Genomic DNA, 7,078 nt, shown 5'->3' on the forward strand with positions numbered 1-7,078 from the left:
CTCCAGGGTCAAAGGATGAATAATGCAGAGTAAAATATGTAACATCGCCAAAGGGCGAGCGAGTGAATAACGGCTGCTTGAAATACACGCAACGACCACGGTGACTGGCCAAAGTGATGGCTCGATGGAATCCACGTCTCGAAGGTTTCTATCAGTTGTTTCTAGAAGACTCTGGTTTGCTGAGAAGAAAGCAAAAAATTTGGAATTCCGTTCCGGAAGCCTGAGTTAGATTCAAAGGATTTTTTACGACCGCCACGCAATCGTTTCTCGTTTTATAAAAGTTGCATGAGACAGCACGGTGGAAGAGTGGAATTTCAAATTCCGTGATTATGCAGCCGGCGGCTGTAAGGGTGTCGTTACTGCCCTTCGAGAGGCAAGCATCAGGGGGTGGCGATTCGCCTTCAGGGCAAAAATCCATTCTGAAATCGGTTATTATTCGGGGGATATCGGTTCGAACTTCGCTGTGATTAATAGGCTATGCATATTTTCACGCTATTACGGGGAGGCCGCTCGAGTCTCGTTAATTGCCGCGGGTGACACGGATTTTCGATTGTTGCAACATTTGTAAAACCAGATTAAGGATCGAGGTGAGCGTTAACGCTCGTAGATACCCTTTACGAGCATATTACACGCGTTATACGAGACGATGGATATTTTTCATAATCTTTGAAGCTTTCGATCAATTCCCCGTAGTTATTCACATTTATTCAAGCTTTCGCGAGCGTCCTAATAGCTCTGAAGAGGGTCGTAACTGGGCGACGTAGCCGAGGGCCAGTGGCCAGTTCGAGGGTTCAAGATCGATTATTATTCGTGTTCGTTTGCGTTGATTAATGGCCGACGCCTCTCGCTCGAAGCAGCTGAAGCGGATTCAGAGTAAGCAGAGAGAGAAAGGGCAAAAGGACGGAATATGGTACCGAACGGAAGTCCTGAGAGCTGTCGCGCTGTGAGACAGTTTGTTGGCAGTCCCGTGCCACCAAGACATTGAATTAATCGTCATTAGGCGTCCTGGGTCGACTGACTGCGGTGTCAGCCGTAGAACGGTGCTGCTGCCACCCTCTTGTCATTAATAACGTTTCCCTCTCGCGAGAGATGCCCGATCTGAAACGTACCTTCGACTCCATCGACTTTTGAAGACTTTTAATCCGCCACCGTTTGATTTTCATTCGCTCCTTCTGTGAGATCTTAAACGGGAGAGTGGATTCGAGAATCGAACCAAAGTCAAAGTCGTGATTGGCTTCGATTCCAACCGACCAAAGTTGCTGCCGATGAAGCTTAGTCCCTAAAGATTGCTAGAAACGCAGAAGAAGATCAATCGTGATCGTACTCCTTTGTCTCCTTTTTCCTCTTCGATTCGTCTCTCTCGTCATTCTTTTTACGATTCGCCCGTTCATCCGAATATCAGAAAGTTCTGTGATCTTTCTGCAATCTTTCACGCATCTCTGATTCTGACCATTGAAAGTTCTCCGCTAAGAGGACATTTTAATTCGTCGTTGGCTGGTAATCTTATATAGTCTTTACGACTATAATTGGGAACTATCTCGGCGATGGAGGCACGTCAAAATCGTGCAGAAGCGTCGTTACGCGCATAACTTCGACGATTATTAATATCACGTAATTATTATTACAATCGTTGGCTTTTCTCTGCACCAATTTCGTGGAGGAGGGTGTGCCCTCGTCGGGATCCGAGTATTTAATGAAGCAACCCTTATATGGGTCGTTCCCAGGGGGAGAAAGGTCTTGCCGTTTCCATCGTTATTATGGCGCAGACTGACGTCACTGTTTATACAATTACGTTTCGTTCTCCAGAGATACAAGCCTCTGGTTGACTAGGTAAACTGATCGAGCTCGTCGTCTCGGATCGGCTTGTTTTATTTGTGCGTTAATGATTTGTACGCGTCAGAGATTTCGCGAATAAATGATAGTTGCGTTCAATTCTTCGAATTCTAATCTTGCGCGTCATTGATAATCAATGACGTTCTATTCGATAATTTTTGATATTATAATCGTAAGAAGTTGCATTTTAGACAGATTTTTATTAATACGTTCGCTGCCATCGTTGCCTGAAATAAAATGTCCGCAAGAATCAGGATCAACATCTCGATCTTGTTGGTGAGTGTGCAACCGAGCAGTCGTGGCCGAGTGGTTAAGGCGTCTGACTAGAAATCAGATTCCCTCTGGGAGCGTAGGTTCGAGTCCTTCCGACTGCGATCAATAACTTGCACGAGAAATTTTTTTTCTTTTATATACATAGAATCAAAGGCGACAACGTTCGTTTATGTTAAATACGTATCATCACAGTTCCGCCGGGACACGCGATTGCGATGCAAAGAGATACCGTACCGGGTATTCACCGGATAACTCTGCTGCGATCAGAGCAGAGAAAAGCGAGAAAAAGATTTTTAATGTTTGAACTTTGCACCAATATTAGAGATTTTCCAATGATAGGAAACTACGAATCGATCAAAAATAACTAATAGTTCCATACTTTTCATTTTACATCGAAATTAATGATATCTTCTACGGTTTCTAAGATCGTCCGAGTGCAAATCGTAAGTAAAGCAAGGAAATCCATCGGATGAATATTCGTGGCGATCAAATGGTCTGTTTCTGTCGCGAGACGAAATCATCGTTTTACATTAGAGTGGAGCGTAATAAAGTTGGAGAACGCGAAGGATACGGCGCAACATTCTCCCTCGTCTGTCCTGGCGACCGGCTGTTTGCCTATCTCCGCGTATATCTCCCTTAACGACGCGAAGTCTGGTGAAACTGTGATACAGCCGCAATATTAATAGGGTATACTCATTCCCGCCCCTTCCGGTTGGCCAACATAGCCAGATCCAGCCCTAAAGACAAATCCCGAGCTAATGTTGTTAGCTGGTCCTACGGGAGTCGTGGCGTGTTCTCAGACAAACAGACAATGCGTCGAGTGGATTCGTAAAGCCTGGATAAACACTCTAATATCTGCAAGATCGGACGTTAGACCCCTTCCTTGGTCTCGTTTATTTTGGGATCGCTCGAACGTACCGTTGATCAATTAACTCTATCTAGGTTCGATCGATCGACACGATCTTCGTTTCGAACGTTCAGAGTGAAGTATAGGGGAAAGGATTAAGAACAGGAAGAAGGGCTAAGAATAGCAAGAACTTCATTCTCCGAAGAAGTGATCGGTTAGTAATTGAATCGTTCAGAAGTCATATCAATTAACTCTACAAATTAACAAGTAGAGTGGCAAGCATAACGTTTCTAATTTGTTTTCGAACTTAATACTATTTATGTTATGTTGTTCGAATAAGTAAATTTCGATCGTTGAATCGAGACACTTATCCGTTGGAAATAAGTCAATTGCGCAATTACGATATCCAATGAAACTGATATTTGCAAAAAGTGGAGTTGATCAGATGTGTAGAAATGTACGGAATACGCATAACACGTAGGAATATACAAAATCTTCAAGGAAAATACTTGTTATATCATTCTTGAAACCATGAGAAACAGATCAACGAATTGTAACAAATAGCACGTACTTGGCAATTAACTAGGTATCTTCTCTAACTTTTATATCAAATAAAAATCGATATTTGGTAGAAATCTACTGTGTGGTGAGGAGGTTAGCATCAATCGCGAACAGATATCGACGACGAAACCAAGAAGAAGTAAGTTTCGCGTGGATAGTACGTCCGATGGACGAGGGTCAATTAAATGCCATTAGCGCCGCTGGATTTTGGCCAATCCCTGTAACGAGGCTAACACACGGAGGATATCGAAACGGATAATACTCGCGTAAACCCTCGGGTTGCTTTGGAGCCCTGGACATCGTGGACCGTAATCGGATTGCTAGCGTGTAGCCCGAGACGCGTCCACGTTATCGTGGAACATTAATTTTTATGAGCTTTCGATATGACCCACGTAGAGCGTGCAGTCCCACCGAGACATAGCAATCCCCTTTCAGGTAGTCCAGGAGTAAAGATCCTTTTTCGTAAAGAAAATAGAATACGAGGGTTGACGGTTTGATCGAATCGTATTTGGAATGCTGCTTCGACCAAGGTTTTAGGTCCATGCTCGTCCAACAACGTATCAACGACATTGATATGTCCAATTCAACAGCAGGATAATAAAATAACAATGTTTGAGGGCTATTCGCTAGGCAGCGCAGTTAAACGTTGAAACCAGGAAACTATGGTAATTAAATAGCTAATAACTCCTAGTCACCAGCTGTGTCCTGGAAACTCGCAAAATTTGACCAGTCAGACCTGTCGCTCAAAGCCGGTGGGTTACTTGTTAATAAATCGAGTCAGTGAAGAAGAATCGTATTTCTACGACACCTCGTTAAACTTCGTAACGTACTCATGTTATCGAGATGATACGAAACAGTAAGTATACTACTTACAGTTAGTGCGGTGTAGTAGCACCGTCAATGTATATACATATAATAACGTAAATAAATCGATACTAATCCGACGTCGCTCATACATTGTAGTATTGCGCGGACAGCCTTTGCTCGTCTATAAATAAAATCCCGTAATGATCAGAGTGCAACAGTTAACAATTAATATCACATAGCAGGATGAACTCCATTAGAGTCATGTTTCTCGATCGACATTTCCACAATTAGTTGATCGTCAGAGAACACGAGAATAGAGCCAAGAACGAGGGGGCTGATTAATAACAATTAAACGGCGTCGTCTCCTGGAGATACGCAATGCAATTCATCCATTCGAGGATTGAACGCTATCTAAACGAGTGATGTGTAAGCGTAGCTATTATCGTGGCGCGAGAAGCCTTTTCTCGAGAAGAGAGAAGGAAAGAGGCGAGTCGGAGGTCGGCAATTGTCGCGTCAACTAATGTTACGGTCTATCTTGTAAGAGCTCGACTAATGGCCGTCTCAGGAGTCGCTAATATGCCGTAAGTAGGGCCGTCGACGGGGGAACGCAACTCCCATAATCGTAACTGCAGTTGCCTTCCGCGGAAACGACGCTTCCGTTCCATGGGGAGTTTCCGTGTTAAACGAGCTACTCTCGCTGGAAATCAGCCGAGAAAGAAAAGTCGGCGGGTGTTAATATCTCTGTCTTGTTCCTGTCAAGAACCTAACTTGTACTACGTATACAACAAGGTGCTTGGAGTTCGAAGTCGTTCATATTATAGAAACATTTCTCTAAAATTGAATATCTTTGCGTGCAATTATTTCTATAATGTACTGTTCACAATTTTTTAACCATGTGTTACAGGAGCGCGAATATACTTCGCGTATGTAACAGTTTAAACATTTAAAGGAAAGCAGTTATATCGCGTTCCTGATTTCTTAGATCGCTTACGCAAATAGTTTCACCGGTTAATTTCATCTTTCTCCTTCTCACCGATTCAATGGCGGACGATATAGTTGCGAAAAATTACTCAATTTCCAAGATGCAGAAGAGGAAGGAGAATTTCAAGCGAAAAGTCACCTCCAACCTTCCTTCAAACAAATTCACAAACGCATTAGCGTTGCTGGTGTATTCGAAAGGAGGCGGGCTCGGCGGTTTCAGGCACGCAACGTCGGTCGCATCGATCAAACGCTCTTTCGAGGATCGAATAATCGCGACGGCGCGGCGCGGTAGCCAATGCACCGATGCAGCTACGCCGCTCTTCTTTCGCGCTTTTCCGTTCCGGCCGAATATACAAAGCGAAAAGGCCGTTGCGAAAGCAGCTCACGTTGTTCCCTTCTCCTGGCTGGTATTGGCCGCTGCGATATTTCACCGTTATGTTTAATAATTCGCAGACAGTCCGATGGAGAAAGCCGCTTTGACTCCGCCCTTCTTTGCTCTTTCGACCTTTTTCGTCGACTTATTTCTTGCTTCGTCGAGGATGTCGTAGTTGCCATAAGTTTCGCCAGCCGTGGTGCGTGAGCCACTTCAAGTATGAAATGAACTACGTGCCACTCTTACGATATCTGGCTTACAAAGTAAGAGTTATTCTCCTTTGAATATATTTTTCAGTCGGATCTTAAGTATTCACGATTTTTGGAGAAAAATCGAGACGTTTCTCTCAAGTTTGACACTGAAACTAGTCTAGAGTGCAACTTGTGTCAATTTCGTTGCAGGAGTATATGTATAGTGCTACGGTATGTTAAACATAGACCCTTTGGATATCAGATTGTTGGCAAATTTTATTGTGTAAGATAAAATGGGAATATTCACATTATATTCCAAATGATTTCGGATTGGCAGATGATTTTCGTGTATCAGCTTGAACGAAGACAGATATTGTTGCGAATTATTTCGACATAGACGACAAAGTCAAAATGTTATGGGGAAATTTGTTGAAAATTCGACAAATGCTTGCAGATGCCTACGAGCTACTTCTCTTTTTCACGATCGAAACGTCGTAGCTTTTGGTTTACGTTTAGTTTCCCTGAAGGACGAGTCGCCTGGAAACGAACAAGCTGCACCTGTTTGGAGTTCGCAAAAACCATGGACATTTTCCAGGTGTTTCCGTCTACACGCTCGGCATTCCGGACGTATTACGGCTGCTTGTACCCAATTTCTGTGTTCCCGGTTTATCCGTCGCCGCCGCAAGATATTCCGCCGTCCTTGCGGTCGACTCGTATCGCAGCACGCCATGAGGGAGGTGAGCGCTATAAAGGGGATGGGCGCCTCTGGGAGTACAAGTTCCGGATTCCCGTTAACAGTAGTTTTACGATCCGAACTTCAGAGAGATCAGCGCCGTCTTCTATGAATATTAACCCTAGTCCCTTCAACCGACCGACCTGGCCGATTACTTCACCCTCATGCGTGCAATTATCCTGGATCTGAGACTCTGAAACGGTCTTAGTTCAGCTTTTCATCGAGAGTCATCGGTCGGGTCTGCTGGAAAAGAAACAGTACTCTGATCTCGTTGATTTATGTGTTGAAGGTCACTGCCTTTAAGAAAACTCTACATCTGGTCTTTTTAGCTTTCTAAAGCATTGAAGCCATCGACAGCGCATAGACAAAAGACTGCGACGAAGGCAGGCCATAAACAGTCGAAAGGCGACGTTGGCTTCAGGGTTTTTCAGTTATAGAGTAACACTGCTAGCGTGCGGATCTGGACCAGCTCATATTAT

The 7,078-nt window shown here is 44.0% G+C and overlaps 1 non-coding gene across 1 annotated transcript; it reads left to right on the top strand.

Moving 5' to 3' along the window:
- The first annotated feature begins 2,125 nt into the window (after window positions 1-2,125).
- Window positions 2,126-2,207, top strand: Trnas-aga. The gene has a single exon. It is a non-coding gene; the product is annotated as a tRNA-Ser (tRNA).
- Window positions 2,208-7,078: the final 4,871 nt, after the last annotated feature.

This window comes from Bombus pyrosoma, linkage group LG15 (genome assembly GCF_014825855.1).
Source record: "Bombus pyrosoma isolate SC7728 linkage group LG15, ASM1482585v1, whole genome shotgun sequence".
NCBI lineage: Eukaryota > Metazoa > Arthropoda > Insecta > Hymenoptera > Apidae > Bombus > Bombus pyrosoma.